The 20,381-nt window shown below is 48.7% G+C and overlaps 1 protein-coding gene across 4 annotated transcripts in view; it reads left to right on the top strand.

The window, feature by feature from the left end:
• Positions 1 to 7,607: 7,607 nt before the first annotated feature.
• LOC135519124 (B-cell CLL/lymphoma 9 protein-like) overlaps positions 7,608 to 20,381 on the top strand; it is a 128,714-nt gene continuing 115,940 nt past the window's right edge. Inside the window, exons 1-3 of one of the 4 annotated variants that reach the window (XM_064944188.1) lie at positions 7,608 to 7,787; positions 9,888 to 10,073; positions 17,596 to 17,668. The gene's annotated coding sequence lies outside the window, so the exon portion shown is untranslated. Of the gene's footprint in view, positions 7,788 to 7,812; positions 7,965 to 9,887; positions 10,074 to 17,595; positions 17,669 to 20,381 lie in introns of those variants that run through there. The other 3 variants (XM_064944187.1, XM_064944186.1, XM_064944189.1) reach the window with 3 other exon arrangements.

The following is a 20,381-nucleotide window of genomic DNA, read 5'->3' as shown; positions in this document are numbered from 1 at the left end:
GGTGGTGGGAGAGTGAGAAAGAGAGGCAGTGAAAGAGGCAAACAGAATTAGAAATAGAGAGTGAGTGAGTGAGTGAGTGAGTGAGTGAGTGAGTGAGTGACTGACTGACTGAGTGAGTGACTGAGTGACTGAGGGAGGGAGTTAGGTGGAGGTTACTGTTCAATGTTTGGGATTAGTATGACTCTAAAGCTCTCTCTCTTTTCTCTCTCTCTCTTTCACTCTCATTCTCTAAGCCCTGGGGATGGCACAGCTTTAGTTAAACTGCTCTATTAAATGGCGCCTGTTGAGAAAATCAAATTATAACTTCCTTTAATCAGTGAGTATCAGTGGCCCACACAGGGAGGGAGAGAGGAAGAGAGGGAGAGAAGAAAAGAGAGAGAGAGAGAGAGAGAGAGAGAGAGAGAGAGAGAGGGAGAGAGGAAACCTGTCTCCCATCTGCTTTGGTTCCCATGGCAACAAGATGGTGGATGGTGGGGGGTAGGTATGGGCTGTGGAATGTCTGCATCCATCGCTTCCTCTCTAAACATTTGAAGAGAGAGAGAGAGAGAGAGAGAGAACTATATGTCTACTGTAACACTGTAACTATCAGTTCTCTCTAATTCTATCAGTTGTCTCCCAGCAGTCTCCCAGTGTTATACCCAGGCCTCGTACGGTATCAGTATTATAGTCCTGTTCAATCATAAATCCAGCTCATAAGGTCTGTTCTAATCACTCCCTGATTAGTCAATAACACAGGTGGGCGACTGCTCACATCTCCGGGGGCATCGTCTGCAATGTGGCTCGTTAATGGTCAGTAACCTGCCTCGAGGAACAGAACCGTTAGGAAACACTGCTAGGGGGGAGTCCACAAAGAGAGAGAGAGCGGGATGGGGGAGGCAAGCAGGATGGAGAGAGGAGAGGAAGATGAGTCCATTACAACTCTGACCACGTTTCCATCCACAGTTTTTAAAGTGAGTAAAGTCATACCATATTAAAGTCCATTTTTATAAATGCCGACAGATAATATGTTCATTCAACATGGTGGGATCTTTTTGTTTTAGTAAAAGCAAATATGTGAGAAATGGAGGTGGAAATGCCTTTATGCACAAATATTGATATAATAACCATCATATGGAATGAAACTTGAAGTCACTCAATGATAGGGAGTCTGGTCCTCCCACTACAACTCGGGAAACCATGCAGTTTATTAGGCTACAGATGAAATATCTCATGATGAAATTCACAGGGTGGTGATCTTGATGCTCCTTTCCAATAAATATTGAGGGTCTGATTCTGGTGACATGCTGATCGACGCTCGACTGCCGTTTGACAAATAAGAATATTCTGGCTCTTATCCATAATAATCTCATCATATAGACTAGCCTACCCACTCTGTCAACCTGGTTTCAGAGCATTTCGTATTATTCTGTATGTAAACTCGAGACAGTCCATTTAGTATGATATGGTACTGTATCTGCAAGCTGTAGGCTAGAGCGCAGGTGCCAAAACTAGAGAAGCAACATTTATCCAATTGAATGAAAACCTAGCTTGTGGGAGAAAAAAAGAGTGAGATTTTTTTTAAATTATCAGATATGCCCGAAAAGAGAGATAAAACAGAACATTCTACAGGCTGGATCTTATAAGCCTAGTGCTTGTAGAATCCAGGATAGAATATTATAGGACTCGAATAGAATAGAAGATTCTGTAGCAACCATCAGTGAGAATTTCTGTAGTGGTGCTTGACTGTTACTCATAGCAACACTGCATACCATGATAATAGGCTGCCTGATGATTGGTTGGACAGCAGAGCTCCAGTGTGTGACCTCATCGGTGTGTGAGTGAGCTCACCGGCTCAGTATTTTGATAACCCTACCGAGTGAGGCTGCTCTCACCACTGCAGAATCTTCTAATGAACTCACTTAACAAACCCATCCCTACAAAACCAAAACATCAACAGCAGGAACTAGTCTGAGGATACACACATGGCTATAAAAGTGTTTCTCTTAGCAAAGATGAGGTGCTTCTCTGTTGGGTCTATTGTGTCTTTCTGTATTGAAGGGAAATTGAAATGAGTCGTTGTGCTGGGTGATATGTAAAAAATCACTTTACTTTGACCATAAAGCCCCATTCTATCTGAGTATGTGTGTGGAGTAGCCAACCAAGCCTCTTTCAGGAACAGCAGAGTTGCGAGGACAGGGTACCCCGTCTTCCCATCATGCATGGCATCCCCTCTAAGACCTCTCACTGGGCAGGCTGGGGCATGAATAGGTAATCGATTAGTACGGCCTCGTCTCGTCCTGGTCAGCAGCAGAATGAGTACCGTATGCTGAAGGAGGATCTCTCTTCGTCTCTCACTTTCTCTCTCCCTCTGCCCCCCCCCCCCCTTTCCCCCTGTCAGTGTATCTACAGCATGTCTCCCTGCATGGCAGCGTTTACTAAAGCGTTAAATAATGCAGAAGGTAATGTGAGAGAGCAGTCAATGCTGGTGTCCTGCTTTAACACACACACACTCACGCACACACGCACCCACACACACACTGTACAAATTCAGATGGTCACAGAGACAGATCAGACACATAGATACAGACCAAACACTCACACACATACAGCAACACAAGCACGCACACGCACACTCACACGGAACCAGAGTCAAGTAATCACCCAAATATTTAACCAAGTCTTATGTAGGTATGTTTCATATATAATAGGCCACATCAAAATATATGATGAATATTTTGTTTGAGTTGAGTAGAGTAGAGGAGGGCGGAGCCTGTTGTTCTGTTTCCTCACTGTGTTCTAACTTCCCAGCCAATGAAGCAGCCAGAGAGTGGGAACACATGAGAGTCAGAACGGCAGCCTGGTAGCTCTGCTAGTGTTCATGTCTAATGCACCCCAGTCTGGGAATACTGTCAGTCGACTGTAACTACATAGTGGACTTATCACACACATACACTACCATTCAAAAGTTTGTGGTCACTTAGAAATGTCCTTGTTTTTTAAAGAAAAGCACATTTTTTGCCCATTAAAATAACATCAAATTGATCAGAAATACAGTGGAGACATTGTTAATGTTGTGAATGACTATTGTAGCTGGAAACAGCCGATCTTCAGTTTCTTGGCAATTCCTCGCATGGAAAGCCTTCATTTCTCAGAACAAGAATAGGCTGACAAGTTTCAGAAGAAAGTTCTTTGTTTCTTGCCATTTTGAGCCTGTAATCGAACCCACAAATGCTGATGCTCTAGATACTCAACTAGTCTAAAGAAGGCCAGTTTTATTGCTTCTTTAATCAGAACAACAGTTTTCAGCTGTGCTAACATAATTGCAAAAGGGTTTTCTAATGATCAATTAGCCTTTTAAAATGATCAACTTGGATTAGCTAACACAAAGTGTCATTTGAACGAAGGAGTGACAATGGGCCTCTGTACGCCTATGTAGATATTCCATAAACAACCAGCTGTTTCCAGCTACAATAATCATTCACAACCTTTAATGTCTACACTGTATTTCTGATCAATGTTATGTTATTGTAATGGCTAAAAAAATGTGCTTTTCTTTAAAAAACAAGGAAAATTCTAAGTGACCCCAAACTTTTGAACGGTAGTGTATGTACGCACGTACACACACACACAAACATGCACAGTCTACACTGAAATCCACAGAGAGAGAGGGACAGAGATCTGTACACAGTTTTATGCTCTGTCACTGATCGGCACTAACATACACCAACATGTCTAATGTAACCATGACCTCTTAGCCAAAAGTCACAAATATGCAGGGCTGCACTGAGAAGCTTAGGAGAGCTTGTGTTATGTTGTTCATATCTGTGTGTAAAAGGACAGAGAGTAGATCTGAGAATGTCAGTTAAACACAGAATATCTCTAGATTATTTTCAGAATTCCATTTGTCCTTCCTCGGCTCCTCCCTCTCATATGACATTATCTCTGTCTTCACAACAAAGACTCCCAACCCTGACACGAGACATGACACCTGTCCTGCAATCTGTGTTGTCCTTTACAAATACCCTCTTCCCTCATCCTCTCAGTTTTCGTCCCTACAGAACACTCCAGTAAAGTAGAGTACCTAGAGAAGCTCCCTCTCTGTTATTTTTAGTAGATTCTCCAATAAGCAATAACAACAGGCTGGTTAAATAATTGAATCTCCTGTGTCCTGTGGGCTGTTGCGGAGTTGTTCTGAAGGCCCATGGTCTTTCTCTCAGATCTTGTTTACTTTTCCTCAAAGCATGGGATTGTCTGTCTGTCTGTCTGTCTGATTGCTGGTAGAGAATGATGGGTATTAAGACAACTCTCCTACTGTCACTCTCACAGTACTACAACTGTTGGGTGACATGGTGGATGAGGTTAGGTGGATGCAATGTTATTTCAATGTTATTATGTGATATTTGTTTGTCTTGCAAGTGGCAAGCACTATGTCATGCACAAACACGTGAACTCTTGCACGCACAAGAAAGCACACGAAGAGGCACACACACACACACACACGTTACGTGACAGTAGAGTATCGTATCCGATGACGGATGACGACTTCCTCTTCTAAGTTAACGATGAATTCTTTGGTGACTGTAGAGTCCAATCCAAGATCCACAAACTTTATTGCAGGTGTGGCATATGCAGTCTGTGTTGGCGGGGGCAGGCATGGTTGTATGTCTCCTGAGCTGTCTCCTCCCACCTCTGTACACCGCTCTTGCAGAGCTGCCGCCAGGTGGAACGGTCGGCAGCAGGATCCTCCAGGTCTGTGGGTTTGATGTTGCACTTCTTCAGTGATGTTTTCAGCTGGTCCTTGTAGCACTTCATCTCCCCCTGCAGACAGCTGGCCAACATGTAGCTGGCCATACAGGATTTTCTGATTTTCATACAGAACGCTCCTGAGACATTCTAATAACATGCCCAAGCCAGCACAGTTGGTGTTGGGTGACCATAGCCTCCATACTCCTGCAGTTGGTCTTAGCAAGTATTTCTGTATGAGGCACACGGTTGCACCAGGTGATTCCCAGGATGCGCTGCAGGCATCTTATGTGGAATCGCTCAAGCTGCTTGTTGTGGCGACTGTAAGTGACTCCAGGCTTCACAGCTGTAAAGAAGTGTGGTGATGCAGACGGCTTGATAGACGGTGAATTTGGTGTGGAGGTGGAGATCTCTGTTTTGGAAGACCATGTGTCTGAGTTTCCCGAAGGTAGCTGATGCTTGCTTGATCCTACTTTGAATTTTAGAAGTTGATACTGCAGTCCTCCGAGACGATGCTGCCCAGGTATTTGAAGGATGGGACTATTGGCAGGGATTTGTGTTCAATGGTAAAGACAGACATGGTGGGTGGAGGGCTGGATCTCCATTGGCAGACCACCTCTGTCTTTGTGGTGTTGATAGACAGTCCCATCTTGCTATAGACCCTCACAGCTGCTACAAGGATGGACTGAAGGTCTTCTGGACTGTGGGCCACAGGAGTACAGTCATCAGTATACTGCAGCTCAAGAACACGCTCTGTCAAAACCTTGGTGGCTGCTTGGAACCTCCTGATGTTGATTAGGTTTCCATCCAGCCTGAAGTCCACCGCAACACCGCTGCTGTCCTCAAGCTCCTTGTGGAGAAGCTGGGTGACACATAGGAGGAAGATGTTAAAGAGGACAGGTGCCAGCACCCTCACTGCATCATACCGATGCTTACTCCAAAGAGCACTGACTCTTGCCCTCCTATGGCCACCTGAGCCGTCATCCCATCATGGAACTGGCAAAGGATGTTGACAAATTTCGCTGGATAGCCAATTTTGATTAGAATACCCATAGTAGTTCCCTGGTCACAGTGTCGAAGGCCTTGGAAAGGTCCTGATGTTGTTCACGGCACTTCTCCTGGAGTTGCCGTGCCATGAATATCATGTCGACCGTACTGCTGTTCTTTCGGAATCCGCATTGTGACTCTGGCAGCAGTTCCTCTGTGATGTCATTCACCAGCCTCTGTAGCATCACCTTGGCCAGGTCCTTGCCGGAAACAGCCAGAAGAGATATCCCTTGGCCAGGTCCTTGCCGGAAACAGCCAGAAGAGAGATATCCCTTGGCCAGGTCCTTGCCGGAAACAGCCAGAAGAGATATCCCTTGGCCAGGTCCTTGCCGGAAACAGCCAGAAGAGAGATATCCCTTGGCCAGGTCCTTGCCGGAAACAGCCAGAAGAGATGTCCCTTGGCTGTTGCCGCAGATGGATTTGCCACTGTTTTTCTTATAGATAGTGACAATGTTTGCATTCTACCACTGTTGGGGAATGATCTTCCGGTCCCAAACCTCAGTGATGTACTGGTGGAGCGTTCTGGTGCAGAAGTAACCTCCCTTCTTAAGTAGCTCTGCCAGGATGCTGTCAGCACCAGGAACCTTGTTGTTCTTGAGTGAATGGATAGCTGATAACACCTCTTGGAAGGTTGGCGAATGGTTGAGGTCTTGAATACACACACGCATGCACACACACACACACGTACACACACACGCACACAGACACACACACAGAGAAAGAAAGGGGGCTGGGAGCTAGCAGGGGCCTCGGGGGGAAGAGAAACATTAAGCAAAAGAAGTCAGAGTGGTCCTCTTATTTAATATTTAATCAAGATACATATCAAATGTAATCCAAATGTGTAATTATGACTACTGGGGACTGAATCAGTTGGTGTGTTTGTACATGGTTGAGTGTGTGTGTGTGTGTGTGTGTGTGTGTGTGTGTGTGTGTGTGTGTGTGTGCGTGCGTGCGTGTGTGTGTGTGTGTGTGTGTGTGTGTGCGTGCGTGTGTGTGTAAGCTATTACATTTATTACGGAGAAACAACCCTTATCTCCTTCTTCCCTCTTTTTTGCCTATCTTATAATATCCCCTTCCTTCTCTGTGTGTCAGACTTCCTGACACGTTTAAAAATGTAATCAATGTGTCTACCTCACTGTGTGTAGCATCAAAATGAAAATGCATTGCAGGAGAGGAGGAAGAAGAGGGGAGACAAGGGAGTTGGTTAAAGTAGATTCCTAATCAGTATGCAGTGAATGCTATGCTGTGTGTGTTCGATATTGTGCATGTAGTGTTATAAGCCCTAGGTAGCCTAGGCACACACAGTTTACTGGATTTTAATAGTCGTTTTCATGTCAAACCAGTGGAATATAATATTCTAATTTTCAAAAGCCTACTTGTCCGTGTTTTCTGTCCGACAGTTACATTCTCATTGGCACACAGACCAGGGGTGTATTCATTACGTCTTGCAACGGAAACCTTTCACCATTTAAGAACCAAGCGGAAGCAATCAAAATGGGAAATTAGCTACTTGAATTTGTCCAATAGAAACTCTCGTTTTCGTTGCAAAACGTTTTCTGTTTGGCGTAAACTGTTTCTGCAGCCGAAGCGTTTTGCAACAGAATCTTCGTAATGAATATATCCAGGGGTGTGTTCAGCAGAACGCAACGTTTTGGAACGTTCATATAGAAATAGTCTACGTAGAACAAACATGCATCTAACACGTAGAATAAGGAATCACATTGGCGCCATTCGTGACATTTCTATCTGCAACGTTCGACAACGTTTGGCAGCTGAACATTGCCCTGACCTAGAATTGCTACTTAGAATTCGGACTAAACCAACACGCTGCGACGGGCGGGGGAAACAGTAGGAAATCTTGGCTATAATGTAGTAGGACGGACCGCTGGAAGCTCAGGCGAAGGGGGCGACACATTGCTCTTTAATATCGTTGGACGAATAATGTTGCTATTTGATTACTACAATCAGGCTATAGAACGTAGCCTACTACACGAAGCAGGCCCGAGGAATCATTCCAGGTGAGTTTTCGGGGAAAGTGTCGCTGTGGCCGCTTGCCTCTTGGCAAGGCTACACGCGGGTCCTCCTCCCAGGGACATCTCAGTCCGGTATCCGCTGTACCCCTGTTCCCGAAGGATGGCCATAAAACCCGCCGTACCTGGTTTGACACAAGGAGTGATCGTTTTTTCACATCAACGGTGATTAAAAAAAATATTTTGTGAAAACAGCGGATTATTTCACACAACGTTGACAGGATGTGTTATTACGCGCGGAGGAATATTTTTTTTAACAATATACAAGAGGAGGACCGATCGTGTTTCGCGAAACCGAAAATACGGTGCAACATGCATGTGTCACATTCTTCAACACAATTCGGCGCAGGCATTATACAATACAATTAATATTTGCTTTAAAAAGGCGTAGGCTATTTTAGGTTCACTAAATGGCCTAACAAATATGTAGCCTCTACCTACCCTATTTGGCTATCCACACAGAGAACCTATATCCTACGTGGTATTAAGCTCAAGCGAATTTCGTTCACGACAACATTGTTACATTCTTACAGTACTGAACTTCAAAATGTAACACTGACTTTCGTGGGAGTGGCTTTATATTTCTCTTAGACAAAGCTTCAAATGTTTCCCTTTAATTGTTGTCTGTTTTGTGGGTGCTGATTTGGACAAGCAGGGTTATGCCGTGGCAAAAGCCGTGAGACCCCCCCACCTTTCGGGGCCGACTTTGTTTGCGCTGGCCGGGGCTGTGTGTGTGTGAGTGAGAGGAGAGCGCAGTATAGTCCCTTCCCCCCAACTCTGGTGAAACAGGAACAACTTTTTTTTAGGATAAAAAAGTTGCTCGAGTTTGGGGCGCCCTGGAGTACTGAGGCCGCCAAATACTGGCCAGTGAGACGCTGAGATTTCGGGGGGGGGGATTTCGTTTGCGAACCTACGGTTATGTTATTTGACGGTGTATTTATGGCTGGCAATGTAATGCGGTAGTAGACCAGCTATACGGTTATAGGGCTACAGTACCCTATCTGGCTGTAACCTCTTGTATTGGCCATTCTGCAATTGGAGCACTTGAAATAAAGTGATATCACTGATAATGCCCGATATGTAAACTAACCAAGGCCAGATTGTCCTACACGATTAAGTGGTATTGAATGTGTGTGTCAACGGCCACAGTCCTGCTGGTTTTCGTTTCTCCCAGTCACGTAATTGATCAATTATTGTTATTGATTGGCTAGAGTCCAAACACCTGGTTACCCAGAACCTTAATGTCTGACGGCAACAATACGAACCATTAGACATATGCTGCCCCTTCTGGACTGAAGTCTTCTCTCTTCTCGTCCAGTGTTCACCACCAACACTGAGTGCTTTTTTTGTTCCAGCCCAGCACTAATACACCTGAATCGGCTCATCAAATCATTTTATTTGTCACATGCGCTGAATACAGGTGTAGACCTTAGAGTGAAATGCTTACTTTACAAGCCCTTAACCAACAATGAAATGAATGAAATAGAGTTAAGAAAATGTTTACTAAATCAATTAAGGAAGAAAAAGTAACAAGATAATTACATATCAATAACAAGGCTATATACAGGGGGTACCGGTACCGAGTCAATGTATGGGGGTACTGGTTATTCGAGGTAATTTGTAAAGTGACTGCATAGATAATAAACAGCTAGTAGCAGCACTGTAAAAACAAATGGGACGGGTGTGTGTGTGTGTGTATGTAAATAGTCCGGGTGGCCATTTGATTAATTGTTTAGCAGTCTTATGGCTTGGGGGTAGAAGCTGTTAAGGAGCCTTTTGGTCCTAGACTTGGCGCTCCAGTTTCGCTTGCTGTGCAGTAGCATAGAGAACAGTCTATGAAGTTGAGTTGTAAGAGCTCTGGGCAAGAAGAAAAGCTTGAACACCCCTTAGGTCTCCAGGACCAGGGTTGGAGACCATTTAACCATTAAGCTAGGCTAGTTCTAGAGAGGGGAAACTAATTCCTAGACAGAATATATTGTACTACTTCTTCACATTTGAAGAATTGGCGCTGTTGTATCGTTCATGGCAGTGTAACGTCTTTATGCAACAGACGGTTATTGGATGAGTAAAAAAAACTGTCTCTCTTAGGTGTGTGTTTGGCTGTGGTAACCTGTGTCTGTGAGGGTGTTGCCAGTGACTGAGCAACGATCAGCTCCTGTGTTCAGGTGGCTTTGTCTGAGTGGGAGGAGTTAAGGTTCAAAGGTTGTGGCTCTGGGGACCCAAGGGATGGATCTCCATATGAGGCCCTACTGAGAGGGCTGGGGACCTACTAAGGTAATCAATCAATCACTATAGTCTGTCTGACACACACACACACACACAGACACACACTACCTTTGCCTGTTTCAATGCCTGTTGAACATTCAAGGCTGTGAGGGGAGAAGAGATGACCCTGGATTGTTTTGGCCTAGCAGTGCTATCTGTGATCTATACATGGTGAAGACACAGGAGGCTCAAGGTGTTCTGCCTGAGAAAACCATCCCCACGGTTTATTTATCTGTTATCTAATCCATAGACTGTTAACCAAAAACCACTGCAAGGAAGAGGACAGGGAAATGGATATGGGGATATTAAGGACAATTTATTTTTCTGTGGCAAATGAAAACACGAAGCAGACCAAACTTTTTGGACCTTTAAAAACCTACTGTCTGTAAAATAAAGTGTGCTATAGCTTGGAAAATAAATAAATGTGACTAGATGAAAACATAATGATGTTTGTTTCCAACAGTTTTCCTAAAGAAGGGAAATCTGCTTTGTGCTCTGTTTCCTTGCCACGATACTAATGAGTATCGCGATACTTGTATCGTCCCGGCCCTACTGCATATGCCAGCTCAATCGGAAATGATCATTAAATGAATGGTGCTCTTCCACGATACTTTAGCAGTACGGATTGAATCCAGCCCTACGTGTTTAGAGAGAGATGCATGATGTGCTTTAGCCACACACACGTACGTATGTGACTGACAGCAGGGCGTCCAGTAAGGCAAGGCACACCAACATACACCCACACACTGTAGGTAGGTAAGTAGGGGAAACAGAACGGTGACACGACATGAGGAACCAGTCTTTCAGACATTGGCTGTGACTCACTATAGAAACCCATCCCCAGCATGGCGCAAGCCACTGTCTGTCCCAGAGGATATTCCTCTCCGTTTAACCATCCCACCAAATCTGTCTTTAAACTCCAGCTGCCTTCTTATACTCTCCAATCCCTTTTGTCATGTGCCTCTCCTCTCTGTAGCTACACGCTGTATAGCTGCTTTAACAGCTGAGGTCTAGAAACGGTCAGTATTGAACCTGGCATGTCCTACAAGCCCACAGAATACAGGCTGCTGGTGTGTTTTGTGCGTGTGTGTGTTGGGCTATCCTCACATCTGGGTCAGGCCGTAGTTGGGCTATCCTCACATCTGGTTCAGGCCGTAGTTGGGCTATTCCACAGAGTGATGCTGAGAATTCGATTTCTCACTATAAATGCAGCTCTATGCACAAAAGACTACTTTTAACAATTTCCTCAAATTTGACAAACACAGTTACTTGAAGAACAGTGCAGATGCTAAGTTTGTTAACAGAATAACGGCACCAACAGCACAAACCCTCGTTCTGTTACCAAACCTGGCATCTGCACTGTTCTTCAAGTAGATTTATTTTTGTACAATTAAGTGGAAATTGTTAAAAGTAGTCCTTGTTCAGAGTTGTATGTTTTGTTTAACTCTGCAATCATTGTTTTTTGCTTGACATTAATTTGAAAGTGAGAAATCATCTGAGTCTCAGTGTCACTGTTACTGTGGATTGCCCATCTGAGTCTCAGTGTCACTGTTACTGTGGATTGCCCATCTGAGTCTCAGTGTCACTGTTACTGTGGATTGCCCATCTGAGTCTCAGTGTCACTGTTACTGTGGATTGCCCATCTGAGTCTCAGTGTCACTGTTACTGTGGATTGCCCATCTGAGTCTCAGTGTCACTGTTACTGTGGATTGCCCATCTGACACTCGTCCTCCGTGTTGCTGTGTGTTGATAGACAGTTCAGCCAGACTGTTCCCCCTGGCCCTAGGTGGGGAGTTGGAGACAGAACCACAGTCTCTGCTTGTAACCAGAACCATGGTAGCCACTAGCCTGGCAGTTGGTCTGCAGATGACACCGCTAAAACAGTCAATATTGTCAGCAGGGTTATGAGCATCCGGCACCAAATCGGAAGAAAAATGTTTTGTTGAGGTTTGCCCTAATGAACGCAACTAGAATGTGCGAAATCATGAGGTATTTGTTCTTAATTAAGGGGTAATGGATGAGGTTAGGTAGATCTCATGCCGTCTCTTTGCATGGCCAGAATGTGATTGTACAGTTCCAGCTGGTAGGTTTGTCTTCTGGTCTGGTGCTGTTCCAAGGTTCCAGAACCCTGGGCTCCTTTATCGTTCCAGAACACTTCCAGAATGTCTCATTACTTTGTTCCCCACTAAGGTTCCATATGATCCTTCTGCCCAGTCTCGGTGAAACTCTCTGTGTCTACCAGCCTCTGTGTAACTTGTGTGTCTGTGAATGTGCCTGCGTGTCTATAATAAGTGTGTTTCTGTGTCTGCCTGTGCACTTTAATTAGGCAGGTCTTTGCCAGTGTGTTTAAAATTCCACGGGAATGACACACCAGGGTAAAGTGTGGTAATTCAGGGACAGACCATGGTTCATGTTCTCTCCACAGAGCTAATGTTGGCCTACAAGACAGGAGAGGAGGTGGGTGTGTGTGATGTAATCATCAAAGATAAGAATGACCTCCACAAATATGCCCTCTGCAGCTTTTATTGTGTAAGCCTTGGGTCAGCAGGACCTTATTCGAGGTGTGTGTACAGTATGTTAGACACAACAGACAGCTCAATCTGCTCTCTCTGTCCCCATGCTCCTCCCATTCCTCAGGATCACTAATCAATGTCTTGGTCTCACGCCATCAAAAATTACCACACAAGGGCCTCCCGGGTGGCGCAGTGGTTAAGGGCGCTGTACTGCAGTGCCAGTTGTGCCACCAGAGACTCTGGGTTCGCGCCCGGGCTCGGCAACCGGCTGCGACCGGGAGGTCCGTGGGTTGACGCACAATTGGCCCAGCATCGTCCGGGTTAGGGAGGGCTTGGCTGGTAGGGACGTCCTTGACTCTGCGACTCCTGTGGCAGGCCGGGCACAGTGGTGAGATGACAGGGGGGCAGGTGCACGGTGTTTCCTCCGACACGTTGGTGCGGCTGGCTTCCGGGTTGGATGCATGCTGTGTTAAGAAGCAGTGCGGCTTGGTTGGGTTGTGCATCAGGGAACACATGACTTTCAAACTTCGTCTCTCCCGAGCCCGTACAGGAGTTGTAAGTGATGAGACAAGATAGTAGCTACTAAACAATTGGGCACTATGAAATTGGGGAGAAAAAGGGGTATATACATTTTTTTTAAATAATTACCACACGCTCCTGCTGCTCACCAGAAAATGATTGGGGGGAGGGGAGGTGTACAGTATAGAAATGGACCACATAGATTTAACATCACAATATCCAGTTGTATGACAGACCATCAGAAATGTTTGCATGATAGACTGGAATGTTTCAATGTGTGTTACACACCAACATATTTATTTTGTTGTTGCACATCAAACTGAAATATTTGCATTATGCGATTTTAGTGGTGCCAACATTTTAGCCGGGCATATTCAACTCCTTCGGGGGAAAGGGAGGTGTGTGTTGTGTTCCCTCTGTCTCTGTGGGGCACAGGGCCTCACAAGGCTCCCTCTGACCGCTGGGATTTCTCACAATGTTTTGAGCCGCAGGGAAATGTCCTCACAGCATGAGCTAAGGAGGAATGTGGACAGAGTGTGGGAGCGACCAGAGGGATGGAGGGAGGTAGTCACAAACGAGAGAACACTGCAGAGGGAGGGCAGGAGGTGAGAGGACAGGGAGGGCAGGAGGTGAGAGGGCAGGGAGGGCAGGGAGGTGGGAGGACAGGGAGGTGAGAGGACAGGAAGGGAAGGAGGTGGGAGGGCAGGAGGTGAGAGGACAGGGAGGGCAGGAGGTGAGCGGGCAGGGAGGGCAGGAGGTGAGAGGACAGGGAGGGCAGGGAGGTGGGAGGACAGGGAGGTGAGAGGACAGGAAGGGAAGGAGGTGGGAGGGCAGGAGGTGAGAGGACAGGGAGGGCAGGAGGTGAGCGGGCATGGAGGGCAGGAGGTGAGAGGGCATGGAGGGCAGGAGGTGAGAGGGCAGGAGGTGAGAGGGCAGGAAGGGCAGGAGGTGAGAGGACAGGGAGTGTATGAGGTGAGAGGACAGGGAGGTGAGAGGACAGGGAGGTGAGAGGACAGGGAGGTGAGATGAGAGGACAGGGCAGGAAGTGCGAGGGCAGGAGGTGAGAGGACCGGGAGGGCAGGAGGTGAGAGGGCATGGAGGGCAGGGGGTGAGAGGGCAGGAGGTGAGCGGGCAGGGAGGGCAGGAGGTGAGAGGGCAGGAGGTGAGAGGGCAGGGAGGGCAGGAAGGGCAGGAGGTGAGAGGACAGGAAGGGTAGGAGGTGAGATGACAGGGGGGCAGGGAGGTGAGAGGACAGGGAGGTGAGAGGACAGGGCAGGGGGCGAGAGGACAGGGAGGGCAAGAGGTGAGAGGACAGGGAGGGCAGGGAGGTGAGAGGACAGGGAGGGCAGGGAGGTGAGAGGACAGGGAGGGCAGGGAGGTGAGAGGACAGGGAGGTGAGAGGACAGGGCAGGGGGGGAGAGGGCAGGAGAGGGGAGAACAGGGCAGGAGGTGAGGACAGGAAGGGCAGGAGGTGAGAGGCCAGGGCAGGAGGTGAGAGGACAGGAGGTGAGGTGAGGTGAGAGGACAGGTCAGGAGAGGGGAGGGGAGGACATGACAGGAGGTGAGAGGGCATGGAGGACATGGAGGTGGGAGGACATGGAGGTGGGAGGACATGGAGGTGGGAGGACATGGAGGTGGGAGGACATGGAGGTGGGAGGGCAGGAGGTGAGAGGGCAGGAGGTGAGACGGCAGGAGGTGAGAGGGCAGGGAGGACAGGAGGTGAGGTGAGAGGACAGGAGGTGAGGTGAGAGGACAGAGCAGGAGAGGGTAAGACAGGGAGGGCAGTAGGTGGGAGGGCAGTAGGTGGGAGGGCAGTAGGTGAGAGGGCAGTAGGTGAGAGGGCAGTAGGTGAGAGGGCAGTAGGTGAGAGGGCAGTAGGTGAGAGGGCAGTAGGTGAGATGAGAGGACAGGTCAGGAGAGGGGAGAACAGGGCAGGAGGTGAGAGGGCAGGAGGTGCGATGAGAGGACAGGTCAGGAGAGGGGAGGACAGGTCAGGAGAGGGGAGGTGAGAGGCCAGGGCAGGAGGTGAGAGGCCAGGGCAGGAGGTGAGGTGAGGTGAGAGGACAGGTCAGGAGAGGGGAGGGGAGGACATGACAGGAGGTGAGAGGGCATGGAGGACATGGAGGTGGGAGGACATGGAGGTGGGAGGACAGGGAGGGCAGAGGACAGGGAGGGCAGGAGGTGAGAGGGCAGGAGGTGAGAGGGCAGGGAGGACAGGAGGTCAGGTGAGAGGACAGGAGGTCAGGTGAGAGGACAGAGCAGGAGAGGGTAAGACAGGGAGGGCAGTAGGTGAGAGGGCAGTAGGTGAGAGGGCAGTAGGTGAGAGGGTAGGAGGTGCGATGAGAGGACAGGTCAGGAGAGGGGAGGACAGGGCAGGAGGTGAGAGGGCAGGAGGTGCGATGAGAGGACAGGTCAGGAGAGGGGAGGACAGGTCAGGAGAGGGGAGGTGAGAGGCCAGGGCAGGAGGTGAGAGGCCAGGGCAGGAGGTGAGGTGAGGTGAGAGGACAGGTCAGGAGAGGGGAGGGGAGGACATGACAGGAGGTGAGAGGGCATGGAGGACATGGAGGTGGGAGGACATGGAGGTGGGAGGACAGGGAGGGCAGGAGGTGAGAGGACAGGGAGGGCAGGAGGTGAGAGGGCAGGAGGTGAGAGGGCAGGGAGGACAGGAGGTGAGGTGAGAGGACAGGAGGTCAGGTGAGAGGACCGAGCAGGAGAGGGTAAGACAGGGAGGGCAGTAGGTGAGAGGGCAGTAGGTGAGAGGGCAGTAGGTGAGAGGGTAGGAGGTGCGATGAGAGGACAGGTCAGGAGAGGGGAGGACAGGGCAGGAGGTGAGAGGGCAGGAGGTGAGATGAGAGGACAGGTCAGGAGAGGGGAGGGGCGGACAGGGCATGAGGTGGGAGGCCAGGGCATGAGGTGGGAGGCCAGGGCATGAGGTGGGAGGCCAGGGCATGAGGTGGGAGGCCAGGGCATGAGGTGGGAGGCCAGGGCATGAGGTGGGAGGCCAGGGCATGAGGTGGGAGGCCAGGGCAGGAGGTGAGAGGCCAGGGCAGGAGGTGAGAGGCCAGGGCAGGAGGTGAGAGGCCAGGGCAGGCCAGGGCAGGAGGTGGGAGGCCAGGGCAGGAGGTGGGAGGCCAGGGCAGGAGGTGAGAGGCCAGGGCAGGTCAGGAGAGGGGAGGGGGCCAGGGCAGGAGGTGGGAGGCCAGGGCAGGAGGTGGGAGGCCAGGGCAGGAGGTGGGAGGCCAGGGCAGGAGGTGAGAGGCCAGGGCAGGAGGTGAGAGGCCAGGGCAGGAGGTGAGGTGAGAGGACAGGTCAGGAGAGGGGAGGACATGACAGGAGGTGAGAGGGCATGGAGGACATGGATGTGGGAGGACATGGAGGTGGGAGGACAGGGAGGGCAGGAGGTGAGAGGACAGGGAGGGCAGGAGGTGAGGGGGCAGGAGGTGGGAGGACAGGAGGTGAGAGGACAGGAGGTGAGGTGAGAGGACAGAGCAGGAGAGGGTAAGACAGGGAGGGCAGGAGAGGGGAGGGCAGTAGGTGAGAGGGTAGGAGGTGCGATGAGAGGACAGGTCAGGAGAGGGGAGGACAGGGCAGGAGGTGAGATGAGAGGACAGGTCAGGAGTTGGGAGGGGAGGACAGGGCAGGAGAGGGGAGGGGAGAACAGGGCAGGAAAAATCAAATCAAATCAAATTTTATTTGTCACATACACATGGTTAGCAGATGTTAATGCGAGTGTAGCGAAATGCTTGTGCTTCTAGTTCCGACAATGCAGTAATAACCAAAAAGTAATCTAACTAACAATTCCTAATCTACTGTGAGAGGACAGGGAGGGCAGGAGGTGAGAGGACAGGGAGGGCAGGAGAGGGGAGGGCAGTAGGTGAGAGGGTAGGAGGTGCGATGAGAGGACAGGTCAGGAGAGGGGAGGACAGGGCAGGAGGTGAGATGAGAGGACAGGTCAGGAGTGGGGAGAGGAGGACAGGGCAGGAGAGGGGAGGGGAGAACAGGGCAGGAGGTGAGAGGACAGGGAGGGCAGGAGGTGAGAGGACAGGGAGGGCAGGAGGTGAGAGGAGCTAGTGTGTTGAAAGCACTGGAGTTGGAGGTATCAGGTTGTATCAACCTATATTACGTACTCTGTGAATAAACAATCTAGGTTCAATCTGTTAGCAACTTCTGTGCTGTTTGTGCCCTGATATTTGTCCTGGTATTTGTCCTGGTATTTGAGCAATATAAAAGTGTGTATCTTGCGGTCTATCTTACGGTGTGTGCACTTCTCTGTGTGAGAGCCAGAAAGTTGGAGCAAGAGAGAGAAGGATAATCTGTGGTGAGGTGTGTGTGTGAGACGATCAGCGCAGCAGTAGAGCTGCAGAGTGCCAGTCCTGCTGCCAGCTCTGACCCGCCTGGCCGACACGCATGGCACCATGCATGCCCAGGCACAGACAGCAGATGTGAGTCAGCTCTGTGTGTGTCTCCTGTAAACTTTTCCCTGTCTCTCCTGCCTGCAGGTTTTGGGGTCACACACGCTTCTCTTCCCGGTGCAGTGATGGCCACATTTGTATCATGACCCTGATGGACATGGTGAGTTCCTTAGCATGACATTACAACATTATGTAACATATGATGCAGCATAGCAGTGGGGAGGTGAGACTACTTTGTTAAGGCTACAAGACGCTACTACTAGCTCAGTTGAATACACTTAGAGACAGGGAGGGAGAAGGAAGATGGACAGGGAGGGAGAAGGGAGAAGGAAGATGGACAGGGAGAGAGAAGGAAGATGGACAGGGAGAGAGAAGGAAGATGGACAGGGAGAGAGAAGGAAGATGGACAGGGAGAGAGAAGGAAGATGGACAGGGAGAGAGAAGGAAGATGGACAGGGAGGGAGAAGGAAGATGGACAGGGAGAGAGAAGGAAGATGGACAGGGAGAGAGAAGGAAGATGGACAGGGAGAGAGAAGGAAGATGGACAGGGAGAGAGAAGGAAGATGGACAGGGAGAGAGAAGGAAGATGGACAGGGAGAGAGAAGGAAGATGGACAGGGAGAGAGAAGGAAGATGGACAGGGAGGGAGAAGGAAGATGGACAGGGAGGGAGAAGGAAGATGGACAGGGAGGGAGAAGGAAGATGGACAGGGAGGGAGAAGGAAGATGGACAGGGAGGGAGAAGGAAGATGGACAGGGAGGGAGAAGGAAGATGGACAGGGAGGGAGAAGGAAGATGGACAGGGAGGGAGAAGGAAGATGGACAGGGAGGGAGAAGGAAGATGGACAGGGAGGGAGAAGGAAGATGGACAGGGAGGGAGAAGGAAGATGGACAGGGAGGGAGAAGGAAGATGGACAGGGAGGGAGAAGGAAGATGGACAGGGAGGGAGAAGGAAGATGGACAGGGAGGGAGAAGGAAGATGGACAGGGAGGGAGAAGGAAGATGGACAGGGAGGGAGAAGGAAGATGGACAGGGAGGGAGAAGGAAGATGGACAGGGAGGGAGAAGGAAGATGGACAGGGAGGGAGAAGGAAGATGGACAGGGAGGGAGAAGGAAGATGGACAGGGAGGGAGAAGGAAGATGGACAGGGAGGGAGAAGGAAGATGGACAGGGAGGGAGAAGGAAGATGGCCAGGGAGAGAGAATGAGATGGAGAGCGACCGAGGTGTGTGCCACAGGTATGTATAGTGAGTGAGTTAAGTATATGGAACAGTCAAAGTTCATGATAAATTTGACATATTTGATATTCACAAGGAACAAGAGCTCACTTATAACTCTGTGTGCGCATACGAATATGTGTGTGTGTGAATGCTTGTGTGTTTCGTCTTAGCTTGGTGAATGTATGTCACACCCCTCCCGTGGCATCACAGCTGTATATTTAGCCATTACCCTGCATTCTGAGCGTTGTGTGTTATATACAAGGCGTGGTGTGTGTGTATCTGGCACCGTGTACAGGAAGCAACCTGAACAGGTGAACTCCCAGGTGTCGGCTGTCAGCCGAGCAGAGCAGGAAGAGCAGGGTATCCCCGCGTCAGACATGTTGGTGGGGGGGGGGGGGGTGTACAGTCAAAGGGATTTACTGTCTTTGTCTTAGACTGTCGATTAGAAGGTGTGTGTGAGGCTAAGCTAACATAGCCGTCCCTTAGACCTGAAGTGACCATAGATGCAGTCGAGTGGTACTGATGGTTGACATTGCAGTGTGGGGTGGTGGTGTTACATTGTGTGGAATCTAGGCTGGGTTGTTACATGCTACCTGTGTGTTTGCATGTATATTTTCACTGTGATTGTGCAAGATTGATGTGTCTATGCTACTGTGCCAGTGGTTATACAGGCTTAGCTGGGTGTGTGTGTGTTTCTGTCTGTGAGTCATTGTCTTGCAGAGAGAGGAGAGAAGCGAGGGAGAGTTCAAGTGTAAACAAATAGTGGGAAAAAAATGATTTAGAGTGGGAAGGAGAAGGACAGAGGGGAGAGAGAGAAAGAAAGGGGGGACGAGCTACTCACTGCTCTGTTGTGGCTGAGCTGCGAAATGGGATTTGCATAAATGAGGCTAAAACGTCAGCAGGCCTTTTACATCCAGCAGGGCTAAGAGGTGTGACTGATCAGCTAGTTTATTTAATAGAGGGAGAGGAACCTCTATCCCTTACTGTGTGGTTGCTGGTGTGTGTGTGTGTGTGTGTGTTAGAGGTCGATCGATTAAGCTTTTTCAGCACCGATAGCGATTTATTAGAGGACCAAAAAAAGCAGATACCAATTAATCAGCCGTAAAAAAATAAAAAATAAAAATAATAATAATATTTTTTTAATTTTTTATATATATATATATATATATATATTTGTAATGATGCCAATTACATCAATACTGAATGAACAATGAACACTTTTTTATTTTAACTTAATATAATACATCAATAAAATCAATTTAGCCTCAAATAAATAATGAAACATGTTCAATTTGGTTTAAATAATGCAATATGTGCCATGTAAGAAAGCTAACGTTTCAGTTCCTTGCTCAGAACATGAGAACATATGAAAGCTGCTGGTCCCTTTTAACATGAGTCTTCAATATTCCCAAGTAAGAAGTTTTAGGTTGTAGTTAATATAGGAATTATAGGACTATTTCTCTCTATACCATTTGTATTTCATTAACCTTCGACTATTGCATGTTCTTATAGGCACTTTAGTATTGCCAGTGTAACAGTATAGCTTCCGTCCCTCTCCTCGCTCCTCTCTGGGCTCGAACCAGGAACGCAACGACAACAGCCACCCTCGAAGCAGCGTTACCCATGCAGAGTGAGGGGAACAACTACTAGAAGGCT

This window comes from Oncorhynchus masou, chromosome 29 (genome assembly GCF_036934945.1).
Source record: "Oncorhynchus masou masou isolate Uvic2021 chromosome 29, UVic_Omas_1.1, whole genome shotgun sequence".
In the NCBI taxonomy this organism is placed as follows: Eukaryota; Metazoa; Chordata; class Actinopteri; order Salmoniformes; family Salmonidae; genus Oncorhynchus; species Oncorhynchus masou.
The sequence above is the reverse complement of the archived record's forward strand: the minus strand, read 5'-3'. Positions and strand labels throughout refer to the sequence as shown.